Source organism: Eumetopias jubatus, unplaced genomic scaffold, assembly GCF_037043125.1.
Source record: "Eumetopias jubatus isolate StellerSeaLion01/CBP00866 unplaced genomic scaffold, mEumJub1_p1.0 scaffold_16, whole genome shotgun sequence".
Lineage (NCBI taxonomy): Eukaryota > Metazoa > Chordata > Mammalia > Carnivora > Otariidae > Eumetopias > Eumetopias jubatus.
In genome coordinates this window covers 9667434-9693322 of record NW_028274822.1, presented here as the reverse complement: position 1 = coordinate 9693322, position 25889 = coordinate 9667434, and the positions used below count along the sequence as shown (strand labels likewise).

At 35.0% G+C, this 25889-nt stretch overlaps 1 pseudogene; it reads right to left on the bottom strand.

Moving 5' to 3' along the window:
• Positions 1-15729: 15729 nt before the first annotated feature.
• On the bottom strand, positions 15730-19463 carry LOC114208832 (small ribosomal subunit protein eS26 pseudogene; annotated as a pseudogene).
• Positions 19464-25889: the final 6426 nt, after the last annotated feature.

Sequence of the window (25889 nt, the reverse complement as noted above, 5' to 3'; positions counted from 1 at the left end):
ATTCAGCTTGTTCTCACTTTTCAATATTCCGTATCATACCACAGATGTCTTAAAAATAACCTAAAGAAAGAGTATTTGCTGTGTATTGATTTCATTTATAAATCTAAGAGTTGTTTATGCCGGTATGTGAGAAATATAAATGTTTACAAGATGCAAGTTTATATAAGATATCTCAATTTTAAAAGGAAATTTTTTAAAAAAAGATTTCCCACTTACTAGTATTAAAAATGATTTAAATTTTCTTTGTGGAAGGAAACATTAGTTGAACACTTAAAACAGACATATTTTATTCTGAACCCAAAAGAGAATCATGAATAATAAATAAGCAGCAAGCCTATTAACTATAAAAAATAAGCTTAAACTGCATAGTTTAAATATATTGTTATCAGTGAACATTGGTTCAGAAAAACAAACAACCGAAGAAATCCTTAAGAGTAAAGTTCCATACCGTACATGTAGTATGTGTGGTATGTCTGTGTGTGTGTATACATGTATACACACACACACACACACACACACACACACAACACTATATTTGGTCCTACCAATAAATAAAAAATGAGCTGAAATATATTTGAATTAGTAGTGTGTAGACAATGTATAAATCAGTAAAATATGTGTAAAGAAATGAATATGAATAGATTCTATCATTGTGTTTTAGATTAATTTTGTTGTTGGAGTACTTGGTATTGCTGCATTCAGTTATTAGGTGGAAACATCATGGTGACAGTTTACCAACAGTAAACACATATTAATCTGTTAAAATTTTTGTTACAGTAATATTCATTAAAATTTTTCCTAAATAATGTCCTAATGTTTCTTTGTGCAGACATAATCTAAGAAATAAATTGAGGCCAGGATATTTAGGATGTAAATGTGGTAGAGAGAGAGACAATTTTCCTTCCACATTTAAGATTCCTTAAGATTATGAGGTTATGATTTTTCAGCCTTACTTTTCCTTCAGTAATACTAAAAATAACACTTGTTTTAATTTAAAAGAACATCAGACTCCAGTGCTTACTCCAGATCCATTAAAAAGTAACCTCACTTTCCCTGCTTGTTACCTATGCAATGGATGCAGGTCAATGAAAGAAAGTATGGAGGGGTGCCTGGGGGGCTCAGTCAGTGAAGCATCTGCCTTCAGCTCAGGTCATGATCCTGGGATCTGGGGATCTGCTCAGTGGAGAGTCTGCCTCTCCCTTTGCCCCTCCCCCCATGCTCTGTTTCTTACACAAAACAAAATCTTTAAAAAAAAGGGAAGAAAGTGTGGAGATGTAGTTAGTTTTATATAAACAAATGATCTTATGTGCTAGAGAACATTGGAACTGTGTGAAATTTGAAAGGACAATGGGACTGGACAAGAAGATTACAATTATGATGTATATTTAATACTACTAGAATGTACTCAGGTTACCATTTTGTAATTCAAATCCAATTAATTGTTTCCTCAAGTAGTTCTAAGAAATGAATATAGCCATTTTTCCAGTGACCAAATTCCCCTCCTTACTGTGGACTCAGAAACTAACCAGTTGTTTTCAGTTAATATGCTTAGATTTTAAATCCAAGTACCTCTACTTTTCTGAAACTTGTTCCAGAAATACTTCTCCTATGTGGAGTCAGTTGTTATAATTTATTTACTCTGTTTCTTATAATGTTGGCATAATTATAAGAGGGGATTTGCTGTATTTACTCTTATTCAAATTTGTATTTTCTCAACTGCTGAGAATAAAAAAAAACAACCTTATTGTGTATTCTCTCCTGTACAGTATGAAAGAACAAAATATCAAAATACTGATGATTCACTGTAAATAACTTCATCTTGATCAAAATAAAACACCATCTTTATCAGGATCATATATTTTTCCTAAATACCAAAGTATTTTTAAAATTTTATTTACATATTCTGAAAAATTCCCTCTTCCACATTCCAAGTATTATAGATAAAATGTTTTTAGATAAACCTGTAGGTAATATTATTTAAAAAACTGAGCAAAAGAGCAAACCTAACTTTCAAAATAAATGAAGATCATAGACAAATCTGATATTCACTTATTTGCATAATAAGAGTTGACTGGTTTGTCCCTCTATGACTTCCTCCTACTGTCTGGGGAGGGGGGGGGACATCCCTCACTATATTCCAATTCTGTACCCATTCTCCTTCTCTGCACCTGGACCCACACTTGGATGGAGAAAAATAAAACCCAGAAACATGATATCAGGTTGGTGCTGCTTGATGAACTGGCATTGCCTTTACGATTCCCGGCTGTATTTGCTTTCCCGTTTCCTAAATGGTTGCTTCACCAAATCTCCTCTCCCCTGTGTTCCCACATCCCTTCACTCTTCCTCACACACAGGGGTTAACCTTGCTTCTTATTTCACTAAGACAATTCCAGTTATCATACAAAAACGTCCACAGCTTTCCAAAACCATAGCTCCCCACGTCCCTGCACTGGTGCCCATACAATGTCTTCCGTTTTCAGAAGGCGGCAGTGCGGGAAGGGGGGGTGGGAGAGGGGGAACGGGGGCGGGGGGTACCTATACAAGGACAGCTCATAACAAACTATCGATGCTATTTATTTTTTTAAAAGGTTTTATTTATTTATTTGAGAGAGAGAGAATGAGAGGGGCGAGGGTCAGAGGGAGAAGCAGACTCCCCACTGAGCAGGGAGCCCGATGCCCGCGCTCGATCTCGGGACTCCAGGATCATGACCTGAGCCGAAGGCAGTTGCTTTACCATCTGAGCCACCCAGGCGCCCTCGATGCTATTTAATGTAAAAGGCTTCAGCTTTTGAACTAATTAAAACACACATTTATAAAGCCTCCAGAGCACTCTTTTCCCTGAACAGCTAAGTATTTATTTTCCATTCATTTGTGTATTCGGGATCTTCATCTGCAAAAAATGTGTGTGCCCCAGCGGCACTAAGGCGGTCCACCCTGCCCTCCCAATGGCACCAGTCCACCTGTGTTCCCCATCACCTGCCTCCTGTCTTCACTCTCTTCTGGATCATTTTTATCAGCATTTACCTATGCTCTTACCTTTCCACGTAAACAGGAACCTCCTCTCCTCAATGCCCCCCGTTGAGATCCACATTTATCTAGGCTTTCCTTAACTCTCTAACACGTCTCCCAGTTTCTATGAAACCACATATTCAGGCTTTCGCTGCTGTCTGTCCCTGCACTGAAACTAGTCTTGCAAAGACCTCTGATGCCAGACACATGACTATATCTGCCAAGGAAGTGTTTATCCCTCTTACAAACTTACTGGCATTATTGAACCCTGGTCATTTCCTTCTCCTTAAGACACCTCCTAGACCATGCTTTCTGGGTTGCCTTCTTATGTCACCATTGCTCACACTCATTCTTTGCTGCTTCCTCTGCTTTCTCTTAATTTACTAACTTTAGGAGATTTCCCAGGCTCAGTCTTGGTTACTCCTCTTCTGCATCTATGTGTACCATCTTGAGGATCTCCTCTAGGAATATGACTTCAAATATATCCCAAGTTTGTGTCAATCCTGTTACCTCCAGTATCTTATGTCTGCTGCTAATGTGACATCTCCACCTGTTCATCCAAAGGGGCATCCTAATCTTACTATATTCAAAGCTAAGTTCCTGGTCTTCGTGCTTGACCTGATGTAGTCATATGCTTCCCATTCCTCACAAGGAAAAGTAAAATGAGGTCATTGCTGGCTTTTCTCTTTTGCATCCAAATCTATTTGACCAATAAATCCTCTTGACTCAACCTTCAACACATTTAGAACCTGACCTCCTGGCAACCACCGTACCACTAGATTTACAGTATCTTCTTAAACCAGGAGCCAACATGGTCTTATTAAAATGAAAGACAGATGATGATGTCACTCCTTCCCTCTAACCCTTCAATGTCTTCCTGTCCTTTCTGGAGTAAAAGCTAAGTCACCTTCCCCACTTCTACCTCCTCCACTCTTCCCAGTCTATTCTGTAGGGCACGGCAAATGTGCTCTCTTTTCAAGGTTTTGCACGTGTCAGGCTGTCTGCCCAGAAAAATATACTCCCAACTCCAAATGGTTTACTCACATACTTACTCCAGTCTTTGTTCAAATACCACCTGCCCAGTGAGACCAACTCCTACTGCTTTCTTTAAAATAGTAACAACCCTACCGCCCCAGCAGTTCCTATTACATTCTTCCTTACATTGCCTTGTTTTCCCCCTGAGACCTTAACACCTTCTAGGATACCATAAAACTACTTTACTATGTTTATTTTCTCTCTCTACATTAGAACAGAAAATGCATGAGGGGGATTTGTTTCCTGCAATAGTCCCAGAACCTAGAACAATTTTTGGTACAAGATAGGTAAACAACAATTCCTTCCAGAATTACAAATAATTTAATGAGTTAAAGTAAATGAAATTTAGCCTGATATGACATTTTATTCCACTGTACAAATAAATTATATTCAATATTTTTTTCAGGAAAAAAGTTGTCACCATAAGACTTTGAGGTCAGATATATTTTTTTATGAATTAAAGTTTTATAACTTCATCAAAAAATAGAATTATTTTTAATTTTGGCAAACTATAACAAAAGTATGTATGTGCACGTGTATGTGTATATATGCTTAAAGTAGTTTAATTAAGGTTATACACATAGTATAATTTTACTAGTTAGAAGTCTGAAGCTTCAATATTCATGAAACACACATTTAAAACATGATTTAGGGAAAACTATTACTCTTCTTTTCATTGATTTCTGAGGTGCTTTCCAATTTGTATATTGCATTACGTGTTTTTATAGAAGTATTCAAAAAATACTATATTTGGAACCCAAATGGTTATTATGGTTATTTTATTAGAGCATATATTAAAATGAAGTACATAAAGCTATCCAAAAAAACGTTTATTTTTGTGTGTGCTTTTTTTCCAAAAGGGCATGTGAATGCAGTATTTTCTACTCTATTTGCTTTGGTAGAGAGGGCACAGGGAGAGGGAGGAGGAAGAGAAGGTATAGCACAGAGAGGGGACATGCAGAAGCTCAGTGGAGACATTTCAAAATAACACATCTGCCTATCTCATTTTTTTCTTGGTTTATGGTTTGGCCATAAGATATTCCATAATTTTAAATCAAATTTTCAGTAGTTTGAAATATTTATATTTATAGCTAAATTAATGTAATGTAGAAATATGGGCACTGAAAGCTCCCGAGGAAATAATAATTAATTTTGCTATAGAGTAATGTTTTAGATTTATCTTTCTATCTGCATGGAATTTAAATCATATTGTCCCTTATGAGTACAGAATAGCTTACCTGCAATTCCAGTTCACTTTGAATCAATGATGACAACTGGTAACAACATATTTCATGTTTCAGGGAAAATCTGCTGATAAATTTGTAATATTGAAGTCATTGGCATAGGTGGCTTGATGAGAGATGTATGTTTTTGTTAGGCTTTTTCTATAATTATTGGATTTAAAATTTCAATTTATCTTAAACTGAGATACTAGTAAAGGAAACTGATTGTAATTATGCTGGCACACTAAAAATAAGAGACCATTGGATTGCATATGAGAGAGGATATATTCTATTCTTTACGTGACTTAGATATCATCTATAAAAATACAGTTGAACGATAGACATTAAAACACATTTTATTTTCCAAAAAGTCAGCTTTTCTTAATAGCTTTGGATGGCTAATCTGCAAAAGATAAAATAAAGAAATAAGAGAAAAATCATTGAATGTGTATTTCTGATCCATATTTTGGATGCAAAATGATCTAAAAGTATTGTTCTATTGTTGATTTTTGAAGAAAATTTTCAAAAAAGAAAAAAGAAAGAAAATTTTCTCATCTGGAAGATAAAGTAGGATAAAAAGCAGAAGCTATAGGTTATATAGAAAAATAAATATGATTATCCTTTAAGTTTTAATGTAAGATGTTAAAAGTGTTAAACTCTGGTTTGCATTATTTTCCAGTTTGTTTTTAAAAGCAGAATTTCCATAATTAACACTATATTGAATCTTCCTTCTTCAATGAACCGTGCTAAAATGTGCTGGACTTTGGAGATGGATAGAAAAGAGAAAAATTACGATGTTTGCTTCCATATTTGCTAGAACTGGATAAGTAATATCAGAGCAAGTTGCCAACATGCTCTCTATATTCTTATGGAAATCACTGTCTTAAACTGTTTAAATATTTTTCTTTATGGGTGCAGATGTATTACTGTTTTCAAAAATATTCATGGTTAATGGGTGCCTCATGGCTCAGTCGGTTAAATGTCTGACTCTTGATTTTGGCTCAGGTCATGATCTCAGGGTCCTGGGATCAAGCCCATATCATGCTCTGCACTGGGCATGGAGCCTGCTTAAGATTCTCTCTTTCTATCTCTCTGCTCCTTCCCCCTCCCATGTGAGCATGCTTTCTCTCTTAAAACAAAAACAACAACAACAAAAAAACATGGTTATATGTGCAAGAATACATGCAATCATTTTAGAATGGGTGGGGGTAAAATTTCAGTTTAGGCATTAGTATTTGACAAATAATTATATTCTAATTCTCTAATTCCCTAAAAAAAAGAATATGAACAACCAGTTATTGCTATTATATCTTTTAAAGATATTGTTGTTATAACAAAAGCTTAAATTATTTAAAAATATGGAAATAACTAATTCAATACTGATAATGTTGGATATTGCCTATGACTACAACACATTGTCTGTTGCAAACTATTCTGATAGTTGGAAGATAAAATATATTTGATTGTCTCTTTGCTTATGGATAATCTCTCTCTCTCTTTCTCATCCATCTATCTATCCTCTATCCTCTGGTAAGTCAAAGCATATTTTTCCCCTTGCTGGTAAACTAATGTTATTAGACAAACAAAAAGAAAATATCCTGCACCATGATAGGTATTTATTGAAGAGAGAAAAATATTATTAAGGCTTTAAGCCCAGGACATGGAGGAATTTTGTCATTTTATACAAATCAGGGACATTTTCTCCACTTCTAAGAAGTGAAAAAGTGTTGACACATGACAGACAGCATAGTATATATTTTACCAACTTCCAACACATATAATAGATAAAATGAGTCCTTGAATGATACCTTTGATGTTTTCATTCCTTTTGCCATCTTTCAGAAAACGAGTTGTAGACAACTTTTTCCTACTGCGTGAGTCTTCAGGGCCATTGTCTGAAAAGCACAGCTTTCAACAAGTTGGGATTATTCTCCTTTTATCTTTGACTTTGTTTTATCTAGAAAATTGGTGTGACAACCTTTTCCAGCAATAACCTAAATGGTTTTTAAAATGATCACTAAGTCTGGATGAGCATAGATTTTTAAAAATTATTATTTTACTTAACCATTAGTAAAGGTTAAAAGAATAAAGGTTCTTTTATAATTCACTTTTAGATGGTCTTCACAAAAGTTAATGCTTGTTTGTTTACTTAAAATTACATCAAACAGTTATTGAAATGAATGAAGTGTTATAATATACAAGGATTATAATATAATCAGTCATCTCTCCTATTTCTAATTTGGCACCTAACAAAGCGTAGATGCTCATAAGTCACTTGAATGCTAGGTGAATGAATGAATGATTACAAATATGAAGAGAGTTAGAAAGTTATTCAAATCATGACAAATTTAAATCTGGATTACCTAACAATATGAACTAGGCAATGAGCGTTCACTTTCAAAACTAATCAGTGCACATTTCCATTAAATAGAAAATTGTTTGAGTGCATCTAAAATGCTTTTTAAGTTCTCAAAACTTGATTTGCATTAAACATTTTTCAGAAACACATTTATTATAAATTGCGAGGAAGCCAGAGTTTACAAATTACTATGGCTTTTGCAATTAGAACAAAATAGAAATCAAGACCATTGCTGGATTCTGGTATTTTAAAACATCTTTTCTCATAACTAGTCAGTGAGAGCTACCCCAAATCCATCATCATCTTAAATTTCTAAACGATCCCTCAAATGCATTCCTCTGTGAACAGTAGCATAATTCTAAATTTATAAGAGGATTTGAATTAAAGTTTAAAGTGAATGAAAATTCTGAGTATTTCTTGAGTTAAAAGAACCTGTAATATAAGTCCATTCATTCCCTACCTTTTGAAATAATTCCAAGTATACTTACAGCTAAGAGCACAACCTGAGAGATCAATGTCATTCTTGGTACTCTTATGCCCCCTGCGCCCACTAGGCATTGTGGCATCATTTGGATTCAACGTAACTTATAAAGATCGACTCACACTATGTGGTTGAGACTGAAAATTAATCGCTCCAGGCTAATTCTTGGCCCCTCACAGGAAACTTTGTTAAGTGAGAATCAATTCCACATGGAGAATGAAAACTTTTTGTGATGTTTTCATGAAAATAGTTTCAGTTCCTCATTTGTAAAATAAATGCAAAAGCAGCACATGGATTAGAAGATTTGTGGGTGATATAGAAGTGAGGAGAGGGGAAGAGATCCAATAGTTTCTGCTAAGCAGAGACCAAAGCATGATACATAGTCTCCCTGTGCACCACAGGCAGAAGAGGACTCATGGATCATTTTTTCTGTGTGTTTTGTGCATCTTATTCCTAAGCTATCAGTCACAACCCCCGGACACCAATTAGAGGAGATCAAGTGAGAAATACCCACCTGAGTCTCCTTGAAAACCCTAGCTGAGAAACATTTTTAGTGTAAATGGAGAATACTATGCATGTGTTTTCAAATGACTCATAAAAGGAAACCTAGTGTTCTTTCTGCTTAGGCTTGGAAGATCACTGTAGATACTCCTCCTGGCTGAGCAGAGAATTAGAAACTGGAAATCGTTTTCAAACAAACATTCCACCTGCTGGCACAAAACTGTTAAATTCATCGGGCCAATACATTTCAAATGAAATGTTTACAGTATAAAAATAAAGTGAAATGGTTTTTACAGTTCTTTTCAGGCACTGGTATTACAATCTGTATAGGGAGATAAAGGCGAATGGAAAACAGTAAATACACTATACACTAATTTAAACTGAAATGAAAATGCACTTTCCTATATCTACCTCTTCACATTCAAATTATTGGTAAGGGACTTAGGAAAGGAGAGAGTGCGTATTTGGAAAAAAAAAATTATAAACGTTTATGTGCAGTGAATAGCAGTAGATAACGTCCTTATTTCTTAAAAATGAAATTAACAGCGTTTTGTGTGAGGTTAAAGTTAGGATTAGTATTACAGTTAAGGGAACAATTCAGAGCCATGACATAAAACTCCTCTTGTTAAAGGGTTTAAATGTAAAAACCAGTCATTTGCATGTGTAACTTTCCCATCCTAAGAGTGAAGAAAACATTTTACTTCAAAGTTGTGATAAATTTATACTTAATATTTTTTGAGTACCACTTATGTCTCTGATGTTCATGGGGGGAAGTAAACTGTTATTTCTTTGTCCTTCAATTTAAAGACTGAGATCATGGGCATGGAAATATTCATAAGTATAAGCCAGTTCTTCTAATGCAACCAATCCTAAATTTTTCACACTGTCCATTATAACTCACTGTCACCTGAACTTGGCAGAAAGCTCATGCTTCAGCATCTCTACTCACACTTTCTTTGGTAATTATCTATAGAAACGTTCTCCAAGATAAAGAGAGGACACTCTCCCTCTGGCTATGTTGCATGTAGCTAATTTTACAGCACCATAGATTGCCATATTTCTAGAGGAACTCTGTGTCATGGCTTTCTCTACAAACTGACATCATAATGACAGTGAATATTACAGATAGCCATACTCCTGGAGTGATCTTACAACCTATGCTTTAAAAATTTTAATCTGTGAAGTAAATTGATTATAAGCACACTATGGTGTCTCATTTTGCTTATTAAGTTTCACTGATAAGTATATGATGACTCAGATTACCCTTAACTTTGGAATAATAACCACAAGTTCCTTTGTTTTTATATGTTGATCATGGTTTGCATTTGCATTCTACATAGGAAATGATGCCACATTACCTGTTTACTGAGTAAGAGCTAAGATGGAAATATTTATAAGATTAATTCTTGATCTGGTTTCTGGGTTTCAGGGATTTTATTGATTTTACTCTCTTAATTGAAAAAGTGCTTTTCAAGTGTTCTTTGCAATGTTTTGTCATAAATATATAAGTTCTTCTTGATGTACTAAAAAAATATAAAACTTATTCCCTATAATAGTGCTAACAAGACATAAAATATCTGGTCCTAATATCTATGGATCTTTCTGGTTTTTGAGACAGATTGGCTATTAATATTGAGGCTGTCACTGATATATGATTTTGATTTGGGGAATATAATAAAAATTAGAGGGGCTCCTAGAAACATTTCTCGTTTGTTCTCCCTCAATGAAAAGATGAGCTAACTATGAAAGGTTATATGTTGAATTACTAGCTCAACTCCGGGGAAATCTCAGAATATTCAAGATCTACCTTTTTCTTATTATTTCTTTTATCTTTATTGATGTATAATTGATATATAAAAATGAACACATTTGGGGCGCCTGGGTGGCTCAGTCGGTTAAGCGACTGCCTTCGGCTCAGGTCATGATCCTGGAGTCCCGGGATCGAGTCCCATATCGGGCTCCCTGCTCAGCAGGGAGTCTGCTTCTCCCTCTGACCCTCTTCCCTCTCGTGCTCTCTATCTCTCATTCTCTCTCTCTCTCAAATAAGTAAATAAAATCTTTAAAAAAAAATGAACACATTTAATATATATATATCATGATCAATTTTGACATATGCATACATCATGATACCATTACCACAACCAAAGTATTATCTATCACCTCCAAAAATTTCCTTGCATTCTTTTTTGTTTTTTCAATTGTTATTAAAGTATATTAGCATACAGGGTTCTGTTAGTTTTAGGTGCATAACATGGAGACTTGACAATTCTGTACATTATGCAATGCTCACAACCATAACTATCACCATGCAACATTATCATATTATTTACTGTATATCTATCTATTTACTGTATATTTACTTTTATCTCTCTGATTTATTTATTTAATAACTGGAAGTTTGTACCTTTTAAGTCTCTTCACCTATTTTTTTAGTAAGAAGACTTAACGTAAGATCTCTCATCTTGATATATCTTAAGGTACATGATATTTTTAAGTGCACAAAATTTAGGTATATTGTGAACCACAGGTGTTATGCAGTAGAGCAGGTCTCTAGAATTTATTCAACTTGCATAATAAAAACTTTATACTCTTTGAAAAACAATTTCCCATATCCCCCTTCCCCAAGCCCTTGGCAACCACCATTCTATTCTCTGATTCCATGAGCTTAACCATTTTAGATACCTCAAACAAGTTAAATCATTCAGCATTTGTCTTTCTGTAACTGGCTTTATTCCCTTAGCATAATGTTCTCTAGGTTCATCCATCTTGTCTCAGGTGGCAAGATGTCCTTCTTTAGGGCCAGATAGCCTTCCACTGTCTCTATGCATATTTTCTTTATCTCTTCATCACAGTTGTGGAATGCCAAGCCCCATCTCACCTATGTGGCTGCAATCACGATCAAACCTCTCTGCTGGGCCCAGCTCAGAGAACATCATTCAGAGATATTGACAAGTACTCGTTTAATGAGTTAAGTCTTACTTTAAAGTAAAAATATTAAAAGGGGAGACACTCTGTCAATTTGGATAGGCTAGGTTATGCTGTAGTGACAAATGGCAAATTACGGGCAGCTTAGAAAAAAGGAACTTGGGGCGCCTGGGTGGCTCAGTTGGTTAAGTGACTGCCTTTGGCTCAGTTCATGATCCTGGAGTCCCGGGATCAAGTCCTGCATGGGGCTCCCAGCTCAGCAGGGAGTCTGCTTCTCCCTCTGACCCTCCCCCCTCTCATGTGCTCTCTCTCTCTCTCTTTCAAATAAATAAATAAAATCTTAAAAAAAAGAAAAAAGGAACTTGATTTCTAGCTCATACTGTACCCCCTTTATACCTCAGCTGTGGTTATGCTCCCATGTTTTATTCACTCCAGAAGCAGCCCGAAAAAGCTGCCTCTAGCTCAAAGAAAGGGCAGAACTAAACACGGCAAAACACACACCAGTCCTTAAGCGACACCCATCCCTTTGCTTATGTTGCCTAACTTTACCAGGGCAAGGAATTGGACCCACTTCCTAGAAGGGCAGCACTTACTGGTCGACAATAATACATTACAGACATCTATCAGCACAACTCACTGAAATATTGCATGTATAAATCCTTTTGTAAAAGGAAATGCAGATCTACCTTTAGGTTACTTTACATATGATCTTCAAAATTTCTCAGTCTCCCTTCCTCTCCACGTTCCTGAAGGATATTCCCACAGGTCTTTAGGGCATATGCCCAGGATCCATGCCTTGTCATGGCAATTGTTATTTGGCACGATGTAGTTATTAAGAACATGGGCTCTGGAGCTGTATCTCTTGAATTCAACTACAGTGTCATATTAAAGAATCCCTGGTCAATTTAGATAATCTCTTTGCACCATTTGTCCCTCTAGCAAACTGTGGATAATAATGTCTGTCTACCTCATAAGATTCTTGTGAGGATTAAATCAAAAACATGTGAAGTGTTTAGAAGAGTACCTAGTGTCTATTGGGTGCTCTTTAGTTTCATATACTAAAAGTTTCTAGTCTTGTTAACATACATGTGAACCATAGTAACATCTGTGTTTCTAACAGATAAATAACCATCAATCTATCAATTATTAGATATTATATGTAGTTGAATAAACCAAATGCTGATTCATACTATAATTCTTTGAAAAATACCTTCTCTACCTCAATTGTTATGTAATAAGGATTTCTGTTTGTTTTCTTTTGGAGGAGTTGATGATATTGATGGACACACTATAACATGTTTGGTGAAGTCTTAATTCCTTCCTTCTCCATGTTCAGCAAAGACACCTTTTTTTTTTATAATTTTATTTTTAAATAATCTCTCCACCCAACTTGGGGCTTGAACTTACAACCCCAAGATCAAGAATTGCTTGTTCTACTGACTGAGCCAGCTAGGTGCCCCGCACAAAGGCATTTTTAAAAAAAGCATTTTTATATTAAAGAATTAATATTAATAATGAAAAAATAATAACAGGTGGCAGTGTTAAAATGTACTAAGGTATGAGTCAGTCATCATGCCAAGTTTATTGTACAACATTATATAATCATAAAAATAATTAAACGTTTTCAGTGCTAGGTAGTATCATCTTTATTTCACAAATGAGAGCACTGAGATCTAGAAAGCAAAACCACTTACTGGACGGACAACTTAGGGTTATGTATGTGGCCGGAGAGGATTTATCCCTGACAGTGTGACCTACAGCTCCTCTATTCACTACTTTTACATTTGCATATAATCTCTTGTAGTTTAAATTTAAAACTCTAAAAACTCTAGAATTAAATAGAACAAATATTTGTGAGCTTGAGCAAGGCAAAGATTTCTTTAAAAAGAAAAGACCAAACTATAAAACTAAAAACTTAATAAATTAGACTCCATCAAAACTATAAATACAAAAATATTTTGAAAGATTCTATTTAGAAAATATAAAGGTAGGGTGCCTGGGTGGCTCAGATGGTTAAACATCTGCCTCCAGCTCAGGTCATGATCCCAGGGTCCTGGAATTGAGTCCACATCAGGCTCCTTGCTCAGCCAGGAGTCTGCTTCCCTTCCCTTTCCCCCTGCCCCTCTCCCATGCTCATGCTCGCTCGTGTGCACGTGCTCTGTCTCTCAAATAAATAAATAAAATCTTAAAAAAAAAGAAAGAAAATATAAAGGTAAACTACAACCTGAGAGAAGATATTTGCAAAATATATATGATGAATATCTTGCATTTGGAATGTGAAGTAATCTTACAACTCAATAATAAGAAAACAAACGAAAAACTTGGATAAAAGGTTTTGTAGAAATTCTTCATCAAAGAAGATGTACAAATCCCAATTAAGCACATGAAACAAGATTTTCATAAAGAATCATTACAAGGATGCAAATAAAACCCTCACCAAGATACCACTATATATCCACAAGAATGGCTAAATTAAATACCTTGGCAATATCAAGTGTAGACAAGAATGTAAAGCAAATAGAAATACCATAGATTCCTTGTGGGAATGCAAAGTAGTATAGCCATGTTAGAATATATTTGGCAGTTTCTTGTAAAGTTACCATATGCTTACCATACATCCCAGTAATTGTATTCCTAAGTATTTACTCAGAGAAATGAAAGCATATGTCCCCAAAAACTTGCATGCAAATATTCACAGTATGTGTATTCCTCACTGCCAAAACTGGAAATAGTCAAGATGTCTATTATATCAGTGGATAAATAAACTATGGCATTTCCATATGATGGAATGCTACCCAGCAATAAAACAGAATGAATCACGGATACACACAACAACAAGGGAAAGGAGTCAGACAGAAAAGATGACATTATATATATATATATATATATATATATATATATATATAATTGCTAGAGTGATAGAAATCAGATCAACAGTTACCCTGGGCTGTGGATGGGGGGATGGTGGTCTACAAAACTACAAAAGGGTCTTTTTTTATATTTTAATTCTATTGTCATTTGATATATACATATATATGCATGTGTATATATAGCCAAAATTTAACAAACTGTACACTTAAAATGGGTTAACTGTATGCAAGCTGTATGTTAATTAAAAGTGATTTTTAATGTAAATTTCTATCACTTTTATACAAAGATTGAACATTTAAAAACTTACATATCACATTATTTTGAAATAAATTTGTAGATATTTGTAAAAAAAAAAGCATTTTTGTGAATTTCAGTAAATACAAACCCTGGTAGGATTCTCATGCCGGTTGACATAAGAAATAAAGATCACAACAAATGATGCATATATATGTTGTCCATAAGAGTAGGGGAAAATTGACCTAATGAGAGTTTGGAATCATATATAACTTATATAATAGCATACATGGAATATGTGTTTATATATATATCAATCTAGCATGAGGTCCATAAATTAAGTATAAATTAAGTTGGTTTGTTCTGTTTGCCTATTATGTGGCATCTCAAAATGAGTAGTAGAGACCTTGGAAAATAAAAAAGTGCAGTAAATTAGCTGATGTTTCTTGCATGACCAGTCTGAAACCCAAACTTTTACTATGAGACTCATATAGTATTCACATATTAAGGATATGAATTGTCACACTGGTTTTCAACTTATTCTTCTCATTTGGAAGTTTTTGAAGAGGCAAATTTTTGCTCAGATTTCAACTACTAATCCAGTCAGATGCATGCGACTCTAGCTGAATTGCAGTGGAAGCCTGAACACCTGATGTTTTTTTGTCTTCTCCATTTTTCAAGGAGTTGGCCCCTTGGACGCTGGTTCACAGTTTGAGTGCAGCTTATCTGAAACAATCTCAATAGGAGATCTTATTTCCACTTTGGACTTTATGAAATCAACAAAAGGATTAGTTGAGGATGATTTAACTCAAACTATGAAATGAAACATACAGTCTTTTCATTTAGGTAATTTTGCATGTGACAGCCCATTATTGGCAGTCCATGTTTGGATAATTTCCAATTCTTATTTTTTAAGTTTTAATGAGAAAAAAAGCCCTAAGTAGCTGTGATTAAGGACATTGCCACAGTTCTGCCTTGTTTGGCTTCTAACTTTTTCTTTCTTTCTTTCTTTTTTTTCTTTTTGAAGTGTAATCGCCATTTATTTTTTTTCTGGAGAATAGCTTTTCTTCAGTCCTTAAGGACTTAGCCCCTTACGTGGGCTTTGGTGGAGGTCGTGGGGCAGCACCCGCAGGTCTAAATCCGGGTGGGGGTGTTCGGTCCCTCCGTGCTTCACGAGAGCGATTCCTGACTACCTTGCTGTGAATGGCACAACTCACACAATAATGTAGATTCACATACAGCTTGGGAAGCACAAAAGCATCGAAGACACTCGCTTCAGAAATGTCCCTGACGGCGGCGGCCTCTACCACGTTCCGAATAACGAACTTCTTAATGGTCTTATCCTTGTGCACACAACGGGCGCGGTTGGCGCAGTGAATAAGCTGCACGTGGCCGCGGCCCTTTTTGGCAAGACCATTATTCCTTCTTTTCTTGGTAGAGAGACCTGAGAGCTTTTTCTCTTATTTTTACATAATTTGTGAAATTTGGGGGAGGGTTTGTTGCTTTATATCTTGTAGATTGCATCAGTCATTATTATTCATCCCAGGACATTCTCAGTTCTTTTTTAGCAGGGTAATTATTTTTTCAAGGTTCTCGGCTAGATGCTCACTGTTTATCACTGAAAATCAGGAAATATCTATGGCTCTGTTTGCCCAGTCTTCCAACTTTTTGACTCTAAGCACTCCCTCTGTATGAAGCCCAGCTGTCCATGCATTCTGTTTGGCCTGCAGGATTGTGGAGAGCTTTCTATTGACTCCTTTCCTTAAAGAGAGAATCTTTCATACTGAGCCTGCCCTTCAAAAGGACATCCCCCACTCAGTAGAGTCTTGCATATCAAAACATTTTCTACATAACATTAAACATCTCCGTGCAGTGCTGTTTATTTCCCATTTGTTATTATGTCTTAAGTTTCTCTTAAATGTCTAGTTAAATCCTGTTGATATTAAGAATAAGGGACTTTTTCTCAGTTTACTTGCCCCCAGATCAATGTGTGCTTGTATGTGTATTTTATTTTGCATTTAATTTTTACTCTATCTTTTTTTTTAAGATTATTTATTTATTTATTTTTTTGAGAGAGAGTGAGTGAGAGAGGGAACACAAGCGGGGGAATGGCAGGGGCAGAGGAGAAGCAGGCTCTCTACCGAGCAGGGAGCCCAACATGGGGCTCAATCTCAGGACCCTGGGATCATGACCTAAGCCTAAAGCAGATGCTTAACCACTTGAGCCACCCAAGTGCCCCAATTTTTATTCTAACTTCTTAAAACTTGTGCTATATATCTCAAATATCCCCAATTTCATAAATATTTCCTGCTTTTACTCTTGTTCCGTAATTTTGTCATGTTGTACACATTTTATAGCATGCATTTCACAATAGTAAGATGATCAAAGCCACTTTTACCCTTTGAAATTTCTAATTATTTTACTCAACAACGGATAATAGATTGTTCGATATGGCTTATTAACAATTTCTTACTCTTTCAACACTGTTTATAATTTCAAAAATAATAATAAAGAATTCCTTACTGGGTATATGGATATATACTCTCAGAATCATTCATCTAAAGTTTATCTGAAAACTCTTTACAGTGAAATATCTATCGGATACAATGATGCAATCAAATACGTACTTCTCTACTGAGGAGTATAGGGGAATATCAGATATACTATGAAGTAAATTCTGGCACATTAATGATAGTGTAATATAGATAGGAGAGTTTTTCAAATTAATGTAAGTAGTGATGATTTTAGGTAAACTGACTCTTTTTAATTATTTCATTAATAATGAAGATCTATAATCATGATAATACCATTTTAAAAGGATTTAAGCCATAAAACCGTCCAACTTCAGTTATTCTTCTATTAATTTTTCTTCATAAAGGGCCCTCAAAATATTTCTAAGGCTTCATTTATACTTCAGGCAATGGTTTGGCTTACCCTTCTGTCCTCCTTAATTGTAAATAAAGCAACTGAATTATATGTAGCCATGAGTATGTAACTGTAGTACTAAATAGTAAACAAAGCTTTCCACTAAGATATCCTCTCATCACTCTTTTTAAACATTGTACTGGAAATCCTTGCTAATGCAATAAAGCAAAAAATGGAAATAAAAGTATGCTGGTTGGAGAGGAAGATATAAAACTGTCTTTGTTTTCAGATGATATGATTAGCTATATAGGATATTAACAAAAAAAACTCTTGGAACTAATAATATATTATAGTAATGTTGCAAGATATGAGGTTAATATGCAAAAGTCAATTGCTTTCCTACATACCAACAATGAACAAGAAGAATTTATTAAAAACAAATACCATTTACCTTAGCACTCCCAACAAAAAAATACTTGGGTATAAATCTAAACCTTGGCTCATGCCTGCCTTCCTCCATCTTCCAGCCTGCAACAATGGGTCGACTTCTTCTCTAGTAGTTTCCCTCTGAAACATTTAACTGCCTCTCTCTACTGCTTTTAAGAACTTACAGGAGTAGATTGGGCCCACCTAGAGAATTCAAGATGATCTTCCTATCTCAAGGTCTGATGCCTTAATCACAACTTTAAAGATTTTTATTTATTTATTTTAGAGAGAGAGAGACCATGCAGGTGAGTCAGGGGAGGGAAAGCAGGAGATAGACAGAGAGAATCCCCAGCCGACTCCTGGGCTGAGCACAGAGCCTGAGGCAGGCTTAGGGCAAGGCTCACCAGGGGGCTCTATCTCAGGACCCTGAGATCATGACCCTGAGATCAAGACCTGAGCCGAAACTAAGAGTTGGACCCTTAACTGACTGAGCCATTCAGGCGCCCTCACTTTTAAAGTCTCTTTTGACATATAAGAGTATATAGTCACAGTTTCTGGGCTGAGGATGGGAACATTTTGGAGGGAGGGCATCATTCTGCCTACCACAGCCTGTATAATTAAAGTGATAATAAAAGAGAAATATGAAATAATAAAAAAATATGTGATTAATTTTTTAAAGTTATTTTAAAGGAGATATAACAGGAATGAGAGCACAAATGGGACAAATAGAAAAATAAACCAAAGGGAGAAGATCTGAACTCAATGAAAATGAAAAATGTGTTACATGAATAGCTTAATATATTGTGTAAGTTGATTTAATAATTTTTGCTTGCCCTTGAAAGAACTCTAAGTCAAACTAATATCACTGATGAATTTTTCTAAACCTTTAAAGAAAAAAAAGTTCCAAATTTGAAAACAGATTTTCAGAGAATAAGTGAAGAGATAGGATTTTCCCACTTATTTTATAAGAAATATAGCATAATGTTGATAGCGAGACCTGCCAAGGAAATTAGAGTAAAGAAATAGTTAAGAACAATGTCGTCCTCTGAGGACACTTGTGCAGATTCAGTAAAATAATACAGGTAAAGTTAGCTGGGAGAAAAAGAGGAAAAAAGAAAACTATAGGTCCATATTTCTAAAATTTTTAAACCAAAAGTTCTTAGGAAAAAAAATTCATCCAGTGTACATAAAATGAATCTATAATGATCAATTAGGTTTGTTTCAAGGACATGCTATTGCTTTTACAGAGAAAAACCATTCAATATAAATCACCAATTAACACAATATAGGAAAAGATATGTGATCATGTCAGTAAAAGCAAAAAAAGAATTTACTGATATTCAACACTTTTTATACTAAAATTTTTCATCTACTACCAAATGGAAGTGAACTTTATTAAACCGGTATAAAATATCTATCAAAATAATACCTAAGAGTTATTACCAATGCTAAAATAATAATTATGTTCCCTTTGGTTGGGAAAATTATGATGATCACAGTCACTTTTACTACTTGGCATGGTACTGGAGGTCATCGCCCAAACAGTCAAGGAAAATAAATTTAAAAAGAATACAATTTGTACATACTTCTATAATTGAATATTGCACTGAAATGAGAAATAAAGTACTAAAATATACAGTCACATGAATAAATCTCACTAATGTAATATTGAGCTGGGAAGCCAGGTACAGAATAGAAGAATCACTATTATTTTATTAATAGGATGTTCAATAACAAGTGATTCTGCTCTATACTAGCAGATAGAGTACTGTTTGCCTTTCAATGAGGATACATTAACTGGGAAAGCACAAAAATTAGCCTTCTGTGTGGTGGTAATGTGCTGTATATTTACCTGTTTGTTGTTTATATGGCTGAAATTAAGTGTAAAATTTCCCTCTTTTAAATTCACATTCTTTTCTGTTTATCTGCTCAAATCCGTGTTTGTAACAGCAGCATGTATTTCCAAACACTTTTAGTTTTATAGTGAAAATGGCATAGTTTCCCACAAGGAAACTGGCAGGTAGGAAAATGGGGTTTGGAGGAAAAACCTCAGCCATGAACAGGGGTCTCATGTCAAAGTGTGTCTGAGGGGGTTGTTATTGAAAAACTGTATGATGGTATTGTTAATGTTTTATAGTGTACTTTTAAATGGTCAGGTTTTTGTGTTTGTTTGTTTTTTTTTTTTTTTGAAATTTTAGTTAGGTAGTATAGGAATCATTCATGCCCTGTAATTCTGATAGGTACCCGGGCTAAATATTTTAGTCTCATCTAGAGTTGTGCTATATGTGTATCATTTCTATACTAAGAAATATTTATTCTCTCCCTAATGACTGAAGACTCCTAGGACGGTATAAGGTATTTCAGTGATTGCTCTAAAGAGCAAAATGGATGGTTAACTAAGATAAAGTACTCTTTGGGAGCTAATTCCTTTGCAGTTGCATTATGATTAGAGTTTTTACTCCTTAATACTTACTTGTAAGCATTGCTGACAATAGAAAATAAGAAGACATATTTTTCCTTCAGAACAGTTCTTGTGTAGGAGAGTCAGGAAGAGGGAATTGAGATCTACTGTTGAGAGGTTTTCTAGCACATCTTGAATACCTAGGAGGCTTCATAAAACTACAAATAAGTAAACCATTATCATTCGAGATGGTAAATCTGAACTGAGTGAAACTTCCTACATTTTGGACTGCCCATTATTACTAAGAAAATCTTAGGGTTTTAAAAATAGAAACACACTCTCACGTTACTACAATTTGAATAGCTTTACAAAGTTGATTTATATAATTTCTTTTCTGTTATATAAGCATCACATATTTAGAATATCTTGATTAAATCTAATGTGCACATTCAGTTGAATTAAATGTAACCAGTGAGAAATAAGACATTCATCAGCATGCCAGGTTTGGATAACTGCAAGGTTAGTGGGGCAGAGCCAATAAACATATTATGGAACATAAAACCCCTATTATAGATCCCTCATACCAAGACATATGTATTTTAGGTCTGAAGGATGGCATGAAATGTGATCTGGCCCATCTGAGTCATAATTAGCATATCTCAGAGCTCTGAAGTCTTAGTGAGCTAGGCTCGTTTGGGCACCACAGAATGATCAGTGTTGCCCGTCTGTATTGCACCTGCTCAGTAATTGCTCAGTCCTGCCCATGGCTACCGTCTTCTTGCTCTTTTTAGAGAACATTGTTCTAACATGGTGAAGGTATATTTTGGACTGTGTGTTTCAGTCTCGAATACATGTTTTCTCGAATTTAAAGAAATAGAGATGATATCATAGGAATAAAAGCAAGTTGGAACTTTGTCTGGAAATCGGAATTCTGAATTTCCTCATATATGCTTGAAGGGGCCACATGAAAGAAGAACCTCAACTTCTGTCTCAGTACCTGGAAAAGTAGAATAGTTACAAAACTGTTCTTCTCTGACTTGTCTAGAAATAGTTTTGTGATTATTAGTGATTTATTTTTAATTACTTAAACCTCGCCAATGTCCTCAGAAGCCTCAATTTACTGTTTAGGGCTTTGGCCTTCTACTGCCCTGGAGAAGAACAACGGCTGCTAGTCAACTCGACTGAGAATGGCGGTGCCCTAAAACGACAAAGGCGCCCAATCAAGCTTGAGACATGAGATCAATAAAACAAACTGCAACACACAATGAAAATCTATTTGCTGTTTGTTTTATCGATCTTTGATGAAGCCACATCGCATGTATACTGTTTAGGATTAAATGTGTGTCTTTGTGTGTGGTGTGTTTCCTCATGGATGAAATTGGTTACCATGGGAAAGCAATGTAAAAGCATAGTAGAAAAGCCAGGGTATCGGATTGAGTGACCTTCTAAAACCTGTATCACCACTTGTAAGTTACTTCTGTTGCCTTTGTTAAAATTTCCTCATTTGTAAAATGAGGGACTAGAACTCCCTAACTCATCTTGTGGTTATGATGGTCTATGAAGATAATGTCTGGCCAAGTGTTTATTTACATTGGTGCATTAAATATGGCCATATTCGGCAACGGATTATTTTACTAGACAGAGTTACTAAACAATATGTCATTTCTAGAGGGGACTGGGAGTCTTTCAGAAATATTCAGCCAGTCTTCATTAAAAAAGTACAGAATTTATAGCAGAATTAGTCTTTGGGTTGGGTCATTGCTGATTCTTTATTCACCAGCTCATCAACATTAAATGTTTGATTACAAATTCCATACTATCTACTGCCTTATTTGTATGAGCCCAGATGAGATGGTGGTGGGCAAAGCACATTTAAGTAAATGTGGGAAGGAGGGACTCTATTCGCTGCATTACTGGTACAAGTCATGTCGGTGACTGATAAGTTATTGGCCAAGGAATGCTTAGTCGTATAACATACGTTCTACCATCTTCAAGATCTGAACGGATGGATTAAAGAAATGACATGTCTAACTGTGGCTTATGCTCTTTTACTTTTTCATTTTTTTAAACTTTTTGTCTTATGCTCTTTTAAATGAAGATGAAGAGAAACTAAAAAAATGTTACTTTGCTGGAACCTAAGTCTTCAGATGTACAGAGCATTTTTTTTAAAGATTTTATTTATTTATTTGACAGAGAGAGAGAGAGACACAGCGAGAGTGGGAACACAAGCAGGGGGAGTGGGAGAGGGAGAAGCAGGCTTCCCGCCGAGCAGGGAGCCCGATGTGGGGCTTGATCCCAGGACCCTGAGATCACGACCTGAGCCAAAGGCAGACGCTTAATGACTGAGCCATCCAGGTGCCCCTGTACAGAGCATTTTTACACTACAGGTGACTACTACATTCTCAAATACAGAAAATATTTTATAATTGTATTTTATAAATAGCATTGGCAGAAAAATACAAATATTAACAATTTCCAATTCAAAAATATTCCTAATATCTGATTAGATTATTTTATTTGGTCTTTTAAAATACAGTTATATCTGAAATAAACACAAACTAGCTCATGGTTTTGTATATGAGAGGGGCGAACCTGCTTTCTAGAAGTAAGTAGAAATGAAAAGAAAATGTAAATCCAAATTCATAGATTTTTATTTTCCCTCTGGAGTATATCAACTAGATTCTATATGCTTTCATTTCCTTTCATTCCACAAATGTTTACTGCCTATCCTGAGCTTGAATGTTAATAATATTAGGTGAAATATATAATATAAAAATGTGAAATGTCAACATCGAAATGACTATAACTAAAATAATTATAATCTGTAATATACAAAATATCAGAATATTACAATAGGTTACACGACAACATACTACATAATTCTCTGCTAAAAGAATGCAATATGTATAAGTAGTATCTAGTATGAAATTACATTAATCAATTACTTCATTAATTAATAAGTATAATACCCTATTTTAAGTCTGGTAACAAAAGGAAATAAAAATAGGATGACCACTATATCAACTTTAATATCAAGTACACTTTTGGTTTTATATTCTCAAGGGTATATTCCTTGTCCTGAATATTAGAAAAAGAATGAAAGATTTAAAATATGTTAGAAGGGACCACTAGATTTTATTTTTAATGGAAATAATATTTATTATTTCCATTAAAAAAGAAATGGACTATTAGTTCCGTTCTTAATCTCATAGATCTAGTGTTGTGAAGAAGGAAATTTTTTATGTGCATTGACATACAACACTGAATTGTGATTTCCATTCTCTCCTTAGTCTCGGTACGGTAAATGCCACTGCCGTCTGCAAAAGTAGCTTCTAATCCTATGAGAGTTGCCAGAAACTTATCTAGTTGGAAGGGTAAAAATTTCCTTGCTCTAGGGAAAGTGTGTGTGTATATATAAGAGAATGCCCATATGCACAATGACATGCAGTAAATTTGACCAAATCAATACATGTCAAACGTTTTCTTTTTGTTGTAAACTTTCGAGTGGAAAAAAAGAAAAAAAAAGTTTGGTGAACACATATCTGACTTGGGTCTCTCTACAGGTATCAGAACTTGAACTTGTTAGAGATGCAGATCTTATGCAGTTGATTTTATGAATTTATGTCTCTTTGTCACATTGTTCTCGTTTTATTGAGATCTTCAGGAAAGAGCAAAATTAAATTCAAATGTTCAATTGATCATGTATCAGAATCGTATCTTTTAAACTTACTTTTATTCTCTTTTCTGCCTTCTATTTATAACCCAAACTGGTAGTTATCTTTACCACTAACAATGTGATCTATGAACTAATCTCAACACCTTGGCCCCATTCTGTTCAAAGTTTATTGACGTGAGTAGGAAGGGAGATATATACCTAAATCTAATCTAAAAGTGCTTCTAAAGGCATGGATAAACTAGATTTCCCCAAGAGTTTCAGAGTGAAAAAATACTAAATTATTCCTGATACTTTACAGGAATATTTTTATATGCTTTTTTTTAGTAGGATTCTAATTTAGATAAGTCCAAAATTTACCATTTCTCCTTACCATGAAAATTTGGATCAAATGTTCCCTGTCAGCTGATGTTTGCCCAGGAAAAATTATGAGGAGATGATTGAACTTACACTTTAAAAAGAGAACGAGGGGCACCCAGGTGGCTCAGTCAGTTAAGTGTCCAACTCTTGATTTCAGCTCATGTCATCATCTCGGGGTCCTGAGACTGAGCCCCGCATCGGACTCCACACTCGGGGGTGTGGGGAATCTGCTTGTCCCTCTCTCCCCATACCCTGCCCTGCTTGTTTTCACTCTCTTGCTCTCAAATAAATAAATAAAATCTTTAAAAAAAGTAAAAAGAGGAGATTTAAATTTGGGAGCCCATGTTTCAAGCATCATTGTTTGTTTTAGAAGGGGTTAGACGGTTAAGGACAGCAGCAGTAAATAACAGAAGCAATATCAAATCAAATCTCTTGTCTGATAGTCCAGACTTCCAGGAGCTAATGCCTGCTAGAATTGCAAAGTGTGACCAATTTTTCTATTCTGAATAAAATTCCCATTTTATTAAGTATTTTGGTAAAGGATAATGGAGAAGCTAATAAAAATAAATCCTTGATTGCATGATCAGATGGAAATTCGAGGAATTAAACAGAATGTAAAAGTGAGGGCACTTCGTATATAGTACAATACATACACACATTATCTATCTAAATATATTATAATATATGCATATATAAATGTATTACATTACAAAGTTTATATTAATGGTTAGTTAAGGATAGAATTTTTGAGACTGGTATTAGAAAAAGGAAGATGTTTTTATTTAAATTTTCAATATGGTTTAACAATTTAAATGTTAAAAAAAATCACAGAAAAAGAATATGCAAGTGAACTATTATGTAAGTGAAATACCTAAAGCCGAAAGCACTCAGGATTGGAAGGCTAGTCAGCCCATTGTTGATAGTTCCCTCTCCTACACCACAAAAGATGCATCCATCATAGACCCAGTCTCCTACAGTGACAGGTCTTCTCTTTCTTGAGTCTGCCAGGTTTCCCATCTCGAATAGTCACCCTGGATACATTATGCTAGTTTTTATTTAAAGGGATTCACATTTGTTTACATGCTGTATCTGGGGAAAATCTTCCTACTCTTGACCTTTACATTTCTGAGTAAAAAGGAGCACAAATTCCTTTCTGCCCCAAGGCTGCACACATTTTCTGTTTTGGAATAAATTACAAGCATTCAGGGGAAAATTATATATGATTTAACATTATTTGAAGAATCAGTAGGAAATAGTTGATAAATGGCTGAAAATAGAGCTCTGAAGGACCAGTCTAGGACCGGTATATGAAGTGAAACCATTGACATGGTTGAATTTCCTTTAAGAAATAGGTGTATAAGAATATGCAGATAACATGCGAAGGAAAACAAAGAAATTCTGACAGCAGGAAGACCAAGGGGGTGTTATCAGAACGATAGGGAAGCAAAATGTAAGGGTAACTAATCTTGTCATTGCCTCAGGAAAAGTGAAGTAACGTAATTGTTGTTGCTCAGGAGAAAAATCCA